At 41.2% G+C, this 14,956-nt stretch overlaps 1 protein-coding gene across 1 annotated transcript in view; it reads left to right on the forward strand.

Annotated features, from left to right (window-relative positions):
• KMT2C (lysine methyltransferase 2C) overlaps window positions 1–14,956 on the forward strand; it is a 277,011-nt gene that overhangs the window by 41,554 nt on the left and 220,501 nt on the right.

The raw sequence follows: 14,956 nt of genomic DNA on the forward strand, positions 1-14,956 counted from the left end.
CCCCTGCATTGGCAGAGGATTCTTAATCACTGCGCCACCAGGGAAGTCCCAAACATATTTGAATCATGCCTCCATTAGTAAGAATTTGAATCCTTGGTCTCAGCATCTGTATCCTTTTTATTTTTCTATTTGAAATAGTATACATCTATCACAATCCTTATATTAATACGGGTTGCTAAATTTTAGGAGAGCTAAATTTCACATTCCTTATTAATCTCAAGTTCTAGGATTTGCAGGCTTGTGATTAGGACATTTAAGTGTGTTGTGTGCATTCTGCTTTGGAGACCACTACTCTAAAAGACCATGGTATAAAGAAGATTCAGAATGTTCGTTTTTCTGCTTTGAATGTTAAGTGGTATGTAGTGTAGATGGATGGGATAGAGAGAGTGATGAGTGGAATCTCTGAATCCCGAAGAGGCCGTTGGAGGGATCAGAGTATTGGTGAAATAAAAAGTTTGAGTTCTGGGTCTGCATTCTGTGAAGGCTGTAAATGAATATTCATGTCTCCTTAACATTTATTTAGTATCCACTGTGCGCCAGGCACTCTTCCCAGCAATTTCATATATGTTACTTAATCCACAATCCTTTTACTGATGAAGAATCCAGCTTGTTAATTTATGTAAGTGGGAAAAAGCCAGAATTTTTCCAGGACTTTGACTCAAAGCTCTTTGTTTTTCTCTTTTTACTACAGCTCTTTTGAGGAGCTCTAAAATCTAGTTGAGGAGTTAGGAGAAATAGACATTCAACAAAGTGTTAAAGAGGAAATTCTAAGTCCTTGGAATAGTGACTGTGTTTCTTGGGTCAGAGCTCTGTCTAGCCAAGTGCATACAGAAGATGTTTAATAAATACCTGTTAAGCATTCAAGGACTCTCAGTATCAAGCAGCGTGGGATTTTAAGACATGTGGACTTGAGTCTCAGCACTTCCATTTCCTAACTGTTTGACCTTGGCCAGTTACTTACCCTCTCTGAGCCTGAGTTTCCTTATCTGAAAAATGGGGGACTCAATCTCAGTTGCACTGGGTTGTTATGAGAATTAAATGATAATGTATAAGATGCCTAACTCACAGGGTCTATTATGTGTTACCTAGCTTCTATAATGACTTTGAACACAAACACAGGCAGGTTCTGTACTTGTTATAGCTGTTGGTTCTCTAATCTCCAGGGAGGTGTGTAACAACAGTGCTCTCCTCCAGTTTCTATCTCCACCAGTTCCTTTTGGAGCTGGTAAAAATTAAAAATATCTTATTTTAACATAGTACATTATTTTGTTTCAAATGATAAATAGTAAGATTAAATGTAGTTTTAGTGGCCAGTGTATGGTAAACTCTGATGTCTAGGATATTCTGTTATATCATTTAATTTAATGGGTTTTGTTTTTGGGGGGTGGTGGTAAATACAGGCCAGCGTGAAGAAGAAAATGAAAACATCCACAACTTCACTGTTCACACAACCCTTGCTGGCTTAAAAAAATTCAATGTACGTGATTAAGAAATTTAAATTCTATAAACCAGAAGCCCCCTCTATTAGCTTGGGTGTCATAAAAAAAAAATACCAGAGACTGGTGGCTTAAACAACAGAAACTTATTTTCTCACAATTTTGGAGGCTGGAAGTCCCAGATCAAGGTGTCAGCAGGTTGAGTTTCTTCTGAGGCCTCTCTCCTTGGCTCGCAGGTGGCCGCCTTCTCACTGTGTCCTCACCAGGTCATCCCTCTGTGTTGTCCGTGTTCTCATCTCCTCTTTTTTTTAATTTTTTTTATTTTTTAATTTAATTTTTATTTTTAAAAAATTTAAAAAAAAAATAAATTTATTTTATTTATTTTTGGCTGTGTTGGGTCTTTGTTGCTGCGTGCGGGGCTTTTTCTTTTTTCTTTTTTTTTTTTTAATTTTTATTTATTTATTTATTTATTTATGGCGGTGTTGGGTCTTCGTTTCTGTGCGAGGGCTTTCTCTAGTTGCGGCGAGTGGGGGCCACTCTTCATCACGGTGCGCGGGCCTCTCACTGTCGCGGCCTCTCCTGTTGGGGAGCACAGGCTCCAGACGCGCAGGCTCAGTAATTGTGGCTCACGGGCCCAGCTGCTCTGCGGCATGTGGGATCCTCCCAGACCAGGGCTCGAACCCGTGTCCCCTGCATTGGCAGGCAGACTCTCAACCACTGCGCCACCAGGGAAGCCCCCGGGGCTTTTTCTAGTTGCGGTGAGCGGGAGCTACTCTTCGTTGCGGTGCCCGGGCTTCTCATTGCGGTGGCTTCTCTCGTTGTGGAGCACGGGCTCTAGGCATGCGGGGTTCAGTTAGTTGCGGCACACGGGCTCAGTAGTTGTGGCTCACGGGCTCTAGAGCACAGGCTCAGTAGTTGTGGTGCACAGTCTTAGTTGCTCCACGGCATGTGGGATCTTCCTGGACCAGGGATCGAACCCGTGTCGCCTGCATTAGCAGGCGGATTCTTAACCACTGTGCCACCAGGGAAGTCCTCATCTCCTCTTCTTAAAAGGACATTTGTCATACTGGATTCGGGCTCACTCTTAACACACTGGTTTTAACTTCTTTACCTCTTTATAGGCCGTATTTCCAGATACAGTCACACTCTGAGATGCTGCGTGTGTGGGCATTGGCATGTGAATTTGGGGTGAGCACAGGTCAGCCCGTAACTGCCCTACCCTTGAAACCGCTAGTGACTGTTGTATTTATATAGTTCCAGAAGAAGTTCCTGTTCGTATATCTGTGGGCATATGAAGTTATATAACTAGGGGTAATTAAATTAGTTTCTTTGAACTTAATGTGAACAGTAGCAGCAAAGAATTACTGTAGGTTTGTGCTAGGTTGGGGAAATGAACTTGTTATATGGAACCAGACATGATGGTATATTTATGGGGGGGGGGTGTGTGTGTGTAGTATATATGAGTTTGTTTATGTAAATACCAATATACGAAAGCCTCTTCAATGTAAAGTTGACTAGTTTCATATTTGTCTTAAGTCCTTGATGTGCTAAAACTTTTTTTGTGTGTGTCAACCTATGAGTTTGATTTATTCATTCAGTCCTTACTGCATACATACTGCTGTGTCAGGTACTCTGTTAGGCATTGGAAGTATACAGGATCATAAGATGAGATCCCTGCCCACCAGCCCTAAAGTTGGGTGAACCGGCAAGGGTGGTGAGACAAGTGGAGATATGGACAGGCTTCTGAGTCCTGAAAAGAGGAGGAGCTCTTCGTACCCTGAGGCTTACACAACGCTTTTCTAGAGAAGGTAACACTAAACTGAAGCTTGTAAGGACCGTCCAAAGAGTATTTCAGGCAGAGGGAATAGCACATGTAAAGGCAGAGAGTTTTGAAGGGGATGATAAAAGGTTAAATATGGTGAAAGTGTAACATGGAGAGGAGCGACAGTAGATGAGGCTGAGCTGGTGGCATAAGTTGCATCATGAAGAGTCTTTTATGCTATATTAAGAAGTTTGTGCGGCTTCCCTGGTGGCGCAGTGGTTAAAAATCTGCCTGCCAATGCAGGAGACACGGATTTGAGCCCTGGTCCGGGAAGATCCCACATGCTGCGGAGCAACTAAGCCCGTGTGCCACGAGTACTGAGCTCGTGAGCCTAGAGCCCGTGCTCCGCAACAAGAGAGGCCACCACAATAAGCATGCGCACCACAACGAAGAGTAGCCCACACTCTCCACAACTAGAGAAGGCCCGCGCGCACCAACGAAGACCCAACACAGCCAAAAATAAATAAAATAAATAAATTATTTAAAAAAAAAAAGTTTGTATTTTGTTCTTTTTTTTTTTTTTTTTTAAAGAAGTTTGTATATCTGTCTCTAAGGCTTGCAGTGTGCCACCACTGAGGATGAAAGAAGGGGAGCAGCATCGTATTTGCATTTTCAAAGCATCTGTCTGCGTTGGTGTGGAGGATGAACGGAGGGAGATGGGACGTGGTTGGGTGCTGGCAGGTGAGAGAGGAATGACTGCCTGAAAGAAGGCAGTTTGGGGGATGACAGAGAGGCAACAGACTACAAAGAGGTCTCAGAGGTAGGATTAATAGGACTTATTTAGGAAGGGGAGAAAACTGAAATGATTGAAGTTTCTAGGCGGATGGAACAGATTTGGGTGGAAGCCAGATGATGACAGACTGAGTTTTGGATCTGTTGAACTAAAAGTGCCTGTGTTCCATTCAAGCGAAGATGCTCACTGGGAACTTGGATGTGTGGAGGGTGGGTGTGGACTGGAGCCGAGACTCAGTGTGAAGGTGGGAGTTGAGGGCATAAGAACCTGTCTAGTGAAAAGAAGCAATTGGGAACTGTATTCCAGAGAGCGTTAGTATTTTCACTGGTGGTCAGAAGGAAACACCGTAAAGGTGGCCAGAGGAGCCAGGAGATAGATTTCTAGCAGGTCTGTGTATGATGTACAGTGTCGGTTGTTCTAGGGATAACTGTGGGGTGAGATGAAGATGACTTAGAGAGTGTCTGATAGATTTGACTATCTGCTATCTGGAATAGTGGGTTTGTTAACCAGATTACAGAAGGTTCTGTGGTGAATTAGAGACAAGAGAAAGAGTAGGCACGAATAACTGACGAGACTTTCTAAAGAAGGTAACGTATATGGTATCAGAGAGGAAGGAAGCGGGGCTCAGGGATGATGGACATTTAGAGGTAGGTAAGGCTAGATTTATGGGAGGGAGACAGTGGCAGGAATGGTGGTAGCGGGGAGAGGTTAAAGAGAAACAAAAAAGGGAGGGCATTTTGGAGTAAGGGGTTGACTTGGGATCCACAGGATTGGATTGGGATGGGGATTGGGATTCATTTATTCTTTATTTTTTCCTCCCCTACTAAATGGCTATCTTGGATAATCTCTTGAGTGTGAATTGGAATATCCTCAGTTTGTCTCAGGACCAAAGATATATTCTGGTATCAGGAACTAGGTTTTTTTTTCATTTTCAATTACACTTAAGTAGGAAAGGCTGAATTAGTGAATCTGTTACCCAGCGTTGAGATACTTTTCTGGTGATGGGGAAAGGAATCTAGCTAGCACTCTGAGTTAGCCCGTTACGCTGGGGAAGAAGGTAGTTGTATAAGCTTCCTAGGGCTATTGTAACAGAGTACCAGAAACAGACATTTACTGTCTCACATCTGCTACAGGCCTCTCTCCTAGTTTCTGGCGGTTGCTGGGCAGTCCTTGGTGTTCCTTGACTTGCAGCTGCATCACTCCAGTCTGTCTCCATTGTCACAAGACCTTCTCCCTGTATGTCTGTGTCTCTTTGTCCAAATTACCCTCTTGTAAGGACACTGGCCATACTAGATTTAGAGCTCACCCTACTCCGGCATGGCCTTATCTTAACTTGATTACATCTGCAAAGGCCCTGTTTCCAAATCAGGTCGCGTTTCTCAGGTTCCAGGTGGACATGAATTCTGGGGACGGTATTCAACCAAATATGGTAGTTTTAGAAATGCATTTCTAAAGTGAAATTTCATGCATCAATTAAAGTTGTAGAGCGGGTTTTATAATACTAAGGGAATTGTCAAAGCAGGCCCATTAGAATTGTTTTAACCTATTTAGGGCTTAAGTCTCTGTGATTATACATTTTTAGTATTGTAAACCAATTCAGATGAAATCCTGTAAATCTAAATCCGAATTATAAATTAAAACTTCCCGACACAGACAGGAGAAGGCAGTGTGACCATGGAGACGAAGATGGGAGTGATGCAGCCACAAGCCCAGGCCTGCCAGCCGCCAGCAGAAGCTGGAGGAGGCAAGGAACAGGTTTCCCCCTCGAGTCTCTGCAAGGACCATGGCCCCGCTGACACCTTGATTTCAGCCCAGTGAAACTGATTTCAGACTTCTGGACTCTGGAGCTAAAGCCCTTCTCCACCCTGAAATTTGCTAAATGGGCACACGGGTTCGAGCCCTGGTCCGGGAAGATCCCACATGCTGCGGAGCAACTAAGCCCGTGCACCTCAACTATTGAGCCTGCACTCTAGAGCCCGCGAGCCACAACTACTGAAGCCCGCATGCCTGGAGCCCATGCTCCGCAACAAGAGAAGCCACCGCAATGAGAAGCCCGCGCACCGCAACGAGGAGTAGCCCCTGCTCACCACAACTAAGGAAAGCCCGTGTGCAGCAACAAAGACCCAATGCAGCAATAAATAAATAAATAAATTTAAAAAAAAAAAAAAAAAAAAAAAAAACTTCCCCACTTTTATTATTTTTAAGTGTAAGAATACCATTATTACCAAGGAGAGATCATTGAGGATAATCTTTTCTGATGAGAAAATGATGAGAAATGCCATTGTATGTTTTAAAGTAGATGGTTGTAAAATGCTTACTGTTGGATTCCCCTCTGCCCCCCAAATACCAGACTGGTTTGTGAAAAAAATAAACCTTTTTATTCTAAATCTAGTAGTAAAAAAAGAAATTTAACCTAGTCTGGGTAGATATCACCTGAAGATATAACTCTTTTTTTTTTTTTTTGAGTTTCTTTGTACATAATTTCTGCTTTTTTCTTGTGTTTTCAGTTTTCAGGGATGGTAGAAAGGTACATTTTCTTCATTGTCTTGCCTTCTTTTAAAATTTATGTCAGGCTTCATCTAGGTCTTTCTGCTGTATTTTAGACCAATGCTGTCCAGTAGTGCTTTCTGTAGTGATGGAAATGCTCTATATCTATGCTTTTCACTGGGGTAGCCGCTGGAAATGGAGCTGGTGGGACTGAGGAGCTGAATTTTAATAGTATTTAATTTTAATTTTAATTCATTTAAATTTAAGTAGTCACATGTAGCTAGTAGCTGCTGTGTTGCTCAGCCCAATTCTAGACTTCTCTCCAATTTCTCTCTCCAGCCCTGCCTTCCTTTTCTCTCAGGTGGTCATTGTTATTAGTTTGGGGTCTGTCCTACCAAAATTTTTTGGCGTATATGTAAGAAATACATGCACATGTTTGAATATATACTGTTTTTTTTAAAAAAAAACACATTTATTTATTTATTTTTGGCTGCATTGTGTCTTCGTTGTTGCGCGCTGCCTTTCTCTGGTTGTGGCCTGCAGGCTTCTCATTGCGGTGGCTTCTCTTGTGGAGCACAGGCTCTAGGTGCGTGAGCTTCAGTAGTTGTGGCGCACAGGCTCAGTAGTTGTGGTGCACAGGCTTGGTTGCTCTGTGGCGTGTGGGATCTTCCCGGACCAGGGCTCGAACCCGTGTCCCCTGCATTGGCAGGCGGATTCTTAATCACTGTACCACCAGGGGAGCCCTGTGTGTGTGTTTTTAAATGTATTAAAAGAGATTTACTTACAGATGTGTAAACACATATATATCCATGTATATGAGTGAAATTGATCAAATGATATATTCATTTTAAAGGGCTACATTTTTTTTTCCTCCCAACCTGGACGCGTCACTCTACATATTATGCTAATGTGGGATTTGGGGAGTTTGATCAGTTTACATTACTGTAAATCATAGATATGTCTTTAAAGTATTTCTAATTCTAACAGTACACGTGCTCATCATAAATTCGAACTCTAGCAAAAGGTATAAATCACAAGTGCAGGTCTACTCCCCAGAGGTAATCACTGGAAACTTTCTTGTATTTCTTTCCAGATGTTCTTCATTTGTAGGTAAGAGATGTATGTATGTAGGAAAAAAAAAAAAAAAGATAATAGGTATGTATTTTTTGAAAACAAATGGAATTATGCTGTAAACACTGTTCTGTAACTTGCTTCTTTTGCTTAACAGGGTATTTTGTACATCTTTTCGTAGATACATGTTGATTAATAATGTAGGTACAATTCAGTGATAATTGAAATAAAGTGTTTTTCCATTTACTGAATCCTATTTTTTTTAATTAGGTTTTTTTTTTTTTCGTTGCACCGGGTCTTAGTTGCGGCATGCATGTGGGATCTAGTTCCCTGACCAGGGATGAACCTGGGCCCCCTGCATTGGGAGCATGGAGTCTTACCCACTGTGCCCCCAGGGAAGTCCCCTTGAATCCTATTTTTAAAAATTACTAATATTATTAAATCATGTTATATAATTGTCAGGAGGGATGGCTCAGGTAAAATCTAATAGGAAAGGCTGGATTAAAATTTTAAACTTGTGGGACTTTCCTGGTGGTCCATTGGTTAAGACTCTGTGCTCCCAATGTAAGGGGCACAGGTTTGATCCCTGGTCAGGGAACTAAGATCCCACATGCCGCATGGCGTGGCCAAAAAAAAAAAAAAAACAAACAAAAAAAACAACTTATACTACATATGCCTATTTGCAAGCGTAACAGAGTTTGGTCTTTTTAATGTACGTGGTCTTTTAAAAATGTCTTATTCTGATGTCTCTTGTCTATTGTAAAACCCCACTTAAACTTTTGGGGGCTGATTTCTGTCTTTTTGCTTTAAGATAACACTGTTCTGCAGTTATTCTTCTGAGAGATTGAAGTGATTTTTTTTTTTAAAGGAATGCATAGCAAAATTCTGTATTAAATGTGTTCACTCCTGGTTCCACTTACTGGTCGTATGATCGTAGAAGATGCTTAAGATCCTGAGTCCTGTATTAATCCAGGGCTGGTTCAGATCCTGGATGCACCACTTAATAATTAATTGTGTGACCATCATCCTCTCCCTGCTTCAGTTTTCTTGTCTGTGAAATGAGGAGTGATGATTGATGTGATGGGTCCATAAAAAGTACTGTGTTAGTTGAAATTATGACACCTGCTGTAACAGATAAACCCTGAAATCTCAGGGACTTAAGAAAATAATAGTTTATTCTACTGGGACTTGAGTTAATCTGTTCTCTGATGTCTTCTACACATGACTTCCAAGATTGCCCTGGGCATTGATATCCACCTGGCAGATGGGGGAGGGAGGGGTGCAGGATCGTGTGGGAGCTTTGGAGGTAGGGCCTGGGAGTCGTGAAGCGGTATCCAGGACTTTCGCCCACATTTCATTGTCAGGAACTCAGACACATGGCAGGGAGGTTGGGAAATGTAGCCTAGCTGCTTGGCCAGGAGGACAGGGAAAATGCGTTTGGTGACTAGCTAGCCAGTCTTTGCAGTAAGTACTCAGCCCAGCAGATGGTTCTAAAGTTGTTGTTAAGCAAGTCACTTTACCTCTTGGTGGGGGGGGGGGGGGTCTGTGTTTCCGTCTGTGAAGGGAGGAGGAGGGTGGTCATGATGAGGGGAATGGTTAACATTTGTTGAGAACTGCTGTGAAGCACTGTTTTAGGAGAACTGTATATTATAACTGTGTTCATTCATTTAATTCTTTAAGAAGTCCTCTAAGGTAAAGACAATGATCATCCTTTTTTTTCTTTTTAACATCCAAGGAAACTAAGGCCCAGACGGAGTCATACATGGAGTTAGGATTTGAACCCAGGCAGTGTTCACTGCAGGGTCTGTGCTTTTAACACGCTCTACTGAAAGTCCTGTGTAAACACAGCTTCATTTAACCCCCTGGACCCTGCTGTGTCCTGAATCTTTCTTCTCTTGGTGTCTTTTCTTCAGCGGAGGTCTTCTTTGTGCCAAAATAATTTCTTTCAAGTTGCTGCCACCTCCATCTGTGATCTTTTTTTCCTTCCCTCCACTTGCCCTGATATTCAGTAGACTTATAGTCACTCCTTTTCCCTCTCTACCTGTTTTTTTTTTTTTTAACTTTCTATTAGAGAAAATTTGCCCATATCCAAGTGTGTAGAGAATAGTATAATGAACCCCAAAGTACCCATCTTCTAGCTTAAACAGTCATCAACACATGGCCAGTGTTGTTTCATTTATACTGTTACCCACTTCTCCTCTTCTGTTATTTTGAAACAAACTACAGGCATAATTTCATTTATAAATATTTGAGAATGTATCTCTAAAAAGTAAAGACTTAAGAAAACCCAAATAGCACCCTCATACCTAAAAATAGTTAACAGTTAAGACCAGAATACCATCAGATATTGAGTGTTCAGTTTAAGCAGGTGTCTCAATTTAAAACAAAACAAAACAAAACCAGTTTGTTTGAATCAGGAGCTGAATGAGGCCCACACATTGTGATTAAGTCTTTTTTACTCTATAGGTCGCTACCTCCTTTTTTCCTTGCCATTTATTTGTTGAAGAAACAAGTTATTTGCCCTGTAGAGTTTCCTGCTGTTTGGATTTTGCTGATTGTATCCCTGAGGTTTAACATGTCTTTCTAGTCTCTGTATTTCCAAGTTCAAGTTCACCCTTGAACAACCTGGGGGTTAGGGATGCCAATCCTCTGCACAGTTGAAATTCTGTGTATAACTTCTTTGTGTGTGTGTGTGTGTGTGTGTGTGTGTGTGTGTGTTTGTGTGTAACTTTAAAGCCAGCCCTCCGTATCTGTGGTTCTGCATCCACAGATTCACCCAATTACAGATTGTACAGTACTGCAGTACCTATTCACTGGAAAAAATCCCTGTGTAAGTGCGCCTGCCTAGTTCAAACCTGAGTGATTCAGGGGTCAACTGTACGTAGTTGGAGCTAGAGGCTTGATCAGATTCGAGTTCCATTTTATTTTCCATGACTGCTGTTCATGTTGCAGTGCTTTCTTTCATCTGGAGGCACATAATGTCTGGTTGTCTCTTTTTGTGATACTGGCAGCTGTTGATGACCAGTGTCTGGGTCTGATTCATTTACTAGGTTGTAAAGTGGTGATGTTCTGTTATGCCTTCATTTTATTAGCTGGAATGCTTTTTATAGAGAAAAATCCCCCTCACCTGTTGTTTGGTTGCCTAGTGTAACAGTTTACATAGGAAAGGCAGGATAAATGTTTGATTCTTTCTCTTTCTTTATCAGTTTGTGGTGTAATGAGTTGGTTCATGAGCATTTCCCAACTGTGCTTGATACGTTTTTCTTATTCTTATTTTCTTACGTATAAGTCACTGTGCAGGAAAGTATCTGAAAATTAACAGATAAAGGCAAGGTTCCACCACAGTCACTGGCTGGTGGGGGACCAGTACAGTGTGGCAGAAATAGTGTTGTACACATACTGGGGAGCACGTAACAGAGGTGCTTAGCTTGAAGGTTGGGAAAGAGCTCTGTAGTTGATCTTGAGCTGCGTTTTGAAGGTTGAATAGCAGTTTGCTCTGGAGGAGGCGATTCCTTTCCAGGCAGAGGGAGCAGCATGTGCACAGGCTCTGGGGAGGGAGTGAGTTTGTAACTGTGGGGATGTCTTACGGCTGAGCCGAGTGTGCTCGGTGCAGGAGGCTGCACAGATAGTGGGGATTTTAACTCGATTAAGGAAGAGTTTTGACTTAACTCTGAAGGCCATGGAGAGACACTGAAAGGTTTTTATCCAGGTGAATGACATAAGAAACCCATCTTATGAGGATCACTTTGGCAGCACTGTGGAGAGTGACTCACGGTGCCCTTTTCTGAACTGCTTATACAGATTTGGTTTCTTTCTTGGTATTGCTCCCTTCTTCTTCCCCCATTGCCGCCAACACACACGCACACACGTGTGCTCGCGCGCACACGCACTCTGTCTCAGGCCTCCTTCTAGAGTCCTGGCTCTTGTTCTTTGCAGAGCTTGGGTAACTGTCAAGGCTAGAAAGGAGGCTGTCTCGAAAACAAAAAGTGGTTGGTTGCAGTGGTTGAGAAGCCACTGCTGCTGTCCGAGCAGTACAGTGCTAGGCGTCATAGGAGGAACGGTGACAGGAACTGTAGGTGACTAACGAGCACGTAACTGTGGTGCCAGGCACTGTTCCCAGCATGCTGCTATCCCCGTTGTACAGACGAGCAGACGTGCAGGGGAAGTTAAGGGACTTGCTCATGGTTATACTCTAGTAAGAGGCAGAGGTGAGATGGAACCTGAGCATTCGGCCTCATTCGAGTTTGTGCTTTGTGCCTAATGCACACCAAGCAGTCCCCATAACATGTGTCATATAATCCCACCCCTCCCAGGGTTTCCAGGCCTCTGACCCTTCCCCTTAGTCTTATATCAACAGAGTCTTTCCCAGGGTTTCTGGTCTAGTAGCCGCCTATCCCATGGCAAAGTGAGAATCCCCAGTGTGGCTGGTGATACAGTTTGATCCCTGAACTGTGGGGGGAGATGTTTTAGCATTCCTACTGAAAAAATTTTTTCTCACACGTACGTTAAACCCAGGTTTCTTAGGTTTTGTAAGACTGCCATTCAGCTATAAGTAGTTGAGTTAAAAATGTTTATTGTATCAGAAAAAAATTAATACATCTAAATTATAAATGTTCATCTACAAAAGAACATAAAAATGCCCCACCATCTTAAATTAAGGTTTACAAACACTTAGTGGTATATATTTTTTACATACACATACAAATTATGTATGTATGCATACATGTATGGAAAACATGTAGAAAAAATAGAAAATAAACCACCAAAAACAAATAAGTCGTCCATGAAGTCAGTAAAGTTGCAGGATACAAGATTAATATGCAGAAATCTGCTGTTTTTCTATACACTGATAGCAAACTATCAGAAAGAGAAATTAAGAAAACAATTCCATTTATAATTGAATCAAAGAGAAGGTAAAAGACCTGTACTCAGAAAACAGTAAGACACTGTTGAAAGAAACTGAAGACAACAGTAACAAATGGCAAGATGTACAGTTGTGTTCATGGATTGAAAGAATTAATATTATTAAAATGACCACACTACCCAAGGGAATCTACGGATTCCGTGCAATCCCTATGAATTTTCCAAAGAACTAGAGCAAATAATTCTAAAATTTTTATGGAAACAGAAAAGACTCCAAATAACCAGAACAATCTTGAGAAAGAAGAACAGACCTGGAGGGATCATGCTCCCTGATTTCAAACTATATTACAAAGCTACAGTAATCAGAAGCAGTATGGTACTGGCACAAAAACAGACACATAGATCAATGAAACAGAATAGAGAGCCCAGAAACAAACCACACTTAATGTGGTCAATTATTCTACAACAGAGGAGGCAAGGATATACCATGGGGAAAAGACAGCCTCTTCAATAAATGGTTTTGGGAAAACTGGACAGCTACACGCAAAAGAATCAAACTGGACTACTTTCTCAGAACATATACAAACACACACAATAAATATATAAACTTAAAATGGATTGAAGACTTAAATGTAAGACCTGAAACCATAAAACTTCTAGAAGAAAACATAGGCAGGTATGTTGTTTGACATCGGTATTAGCAGTATTTTTTTGGATATGTCTCCTCAGGCAAGGAAAACAAAAGCAAAAAAAAAAAAAAAAAAAAAAAAAGAAAAATCAAAATAAAAAGCTTCTGCACAGTGGAGGAAACCATCCAGAAAACAAAAAGGCCGCCTACTGAGTGGGAGAAGATATTTGCAAAAGCTATATCTGATAAGCAGTTAATATCCAAAATATCAATATACAAAGAACGCATTCAACTCAACATCAGAAAACCAAACAACTCAAATTAAAAACGGGCAGAGGAACTGAATAGGCATTTTCCCAAGGAAGACATACAGATGGCCAACAATCACATGAAAAGATGCTCAGCATCACTAATCATCATGGAAGTGCAAATCAAAACCACAATGAGGTATCAACTCACACCTGTCAGAATGGCTCTTAGCAAACAGACAACAAAGAACAAGTGTTGGTGCGGATGTGGAGAAATGGGAACCCCCATACCCTGTTGGAGGGAATGTAAGTTGGTGCAGCCACCATGGAAGACAGTGTGGATTTTCCTCAAAAAATTAAAAATAGAACTATCATACAATCCAGCAATTCCACTCGTGGGTATTTATCCAAAGAAAATGAAAACACCTACTTTAAGAGATACATGTACCCCTGTGTTCATAACAGCACTGTTTACAATAGTCAAAGATATGGAAGCAACCTAAATGCCCGTCAGTAGATGAATGGATAAAGAAGATGTGGTATATATACACAGTAGAATATTACTCAGCTATGAAAAAGAATGAAATCTTGCCATTTGCAACAACATGGGTGTGGGCCTAGAGGGTATTATACTAAGTGAAATAAGTCAGACAGAGAAAGACAAATGCCACATGATTTCACTTATATGTGGAATCTAAAAAACAAAAGAAATGAACAAACATAACAAGACAGAGTCATAGATCTGGAGAACAAGCAGGTGGTTGCCAGAGGGGAGAGGGGTGAGGGGATGAGAGAAATAGGTGAGGGAGATTAAGAGGTACAAACTCCCAGTTATAAACTAAATGAGTCACGGGTATGAAATATATAGTGTGGGGAATACAGTCAATAATTATTATCTTTGTATGATGACAGATCTTAACTAGACTTATCGTGGTAATCATTTTGAAATGTATAGAAATATTGAATCATTATGTTGTGTAACGGGAAGTATCATAGTGTTGTAGGTCAATTATACTGCAAAATCAAACAAACGAATTCGTAGAAAAAGATATCATTTGTTATCAGAGGTGGGGAATAGGGGGAGGGGGGAATTGGATGAAGGCAGTCAAAAGGTACCAATTTCTAGTTTATAAGATAAATACGTACTAGAAATGTAATGTACAACATGATAAAGGTAATTAACACTCTAGGTTATATATGAAAGTTGTTAAGAGAGAAAATCCTAAGAGTTGTCATCACAAGGAAAACATTTTTTCTTTTTTCTTTTTTATCTGTACAAAATGATGAACGTTCACTAAACTTATTGTAGCAATCATTTCATGATGTACGTAAGTCAAATCATTATGCTGTACACTTTAAACTTACACAGTGCTATATGTCAATGATATCTTGATAAAACTGGAAGGAAAAAAAGAGCATTGAAGATTGGTGTGGGAATGTAAATACCCCTCCTGCCCCCCATTCAGCTTACAGATGACTCAATCACAGTTTTATCTGTCTGAATGTAAAAGAGAACTAGTGAATGGCCTGAGGACCAGAGGTATGGGATGGGGTGGGGCAGGTTGTGGTGGTAGAGATGACTCTGCTTTCGGGTATTGTGAGAATTGTTTAAAAGGATGGTAAATTTGAAGAGTACGATGAGTTCAGAGAGGGGGAGAGGTGTACAGG

The sequence above is a fragment of the Balaenoptera musculus genome, chromosome 9, assembly GCF_009873245.2.
Source record: "Balaenoptera musculus isolate JJ_BM4_2016_0621 chromosome 9, mBalMus1.pri.v3, whole genome shotgun sequence".
Classification (NCBI taxonomy): Eukaryota; Metazoa; Chordata; class Mammalia; order Artiodactyla; family Balaenopteridae; genus Balaenoptera; species Balaenoptera musculus.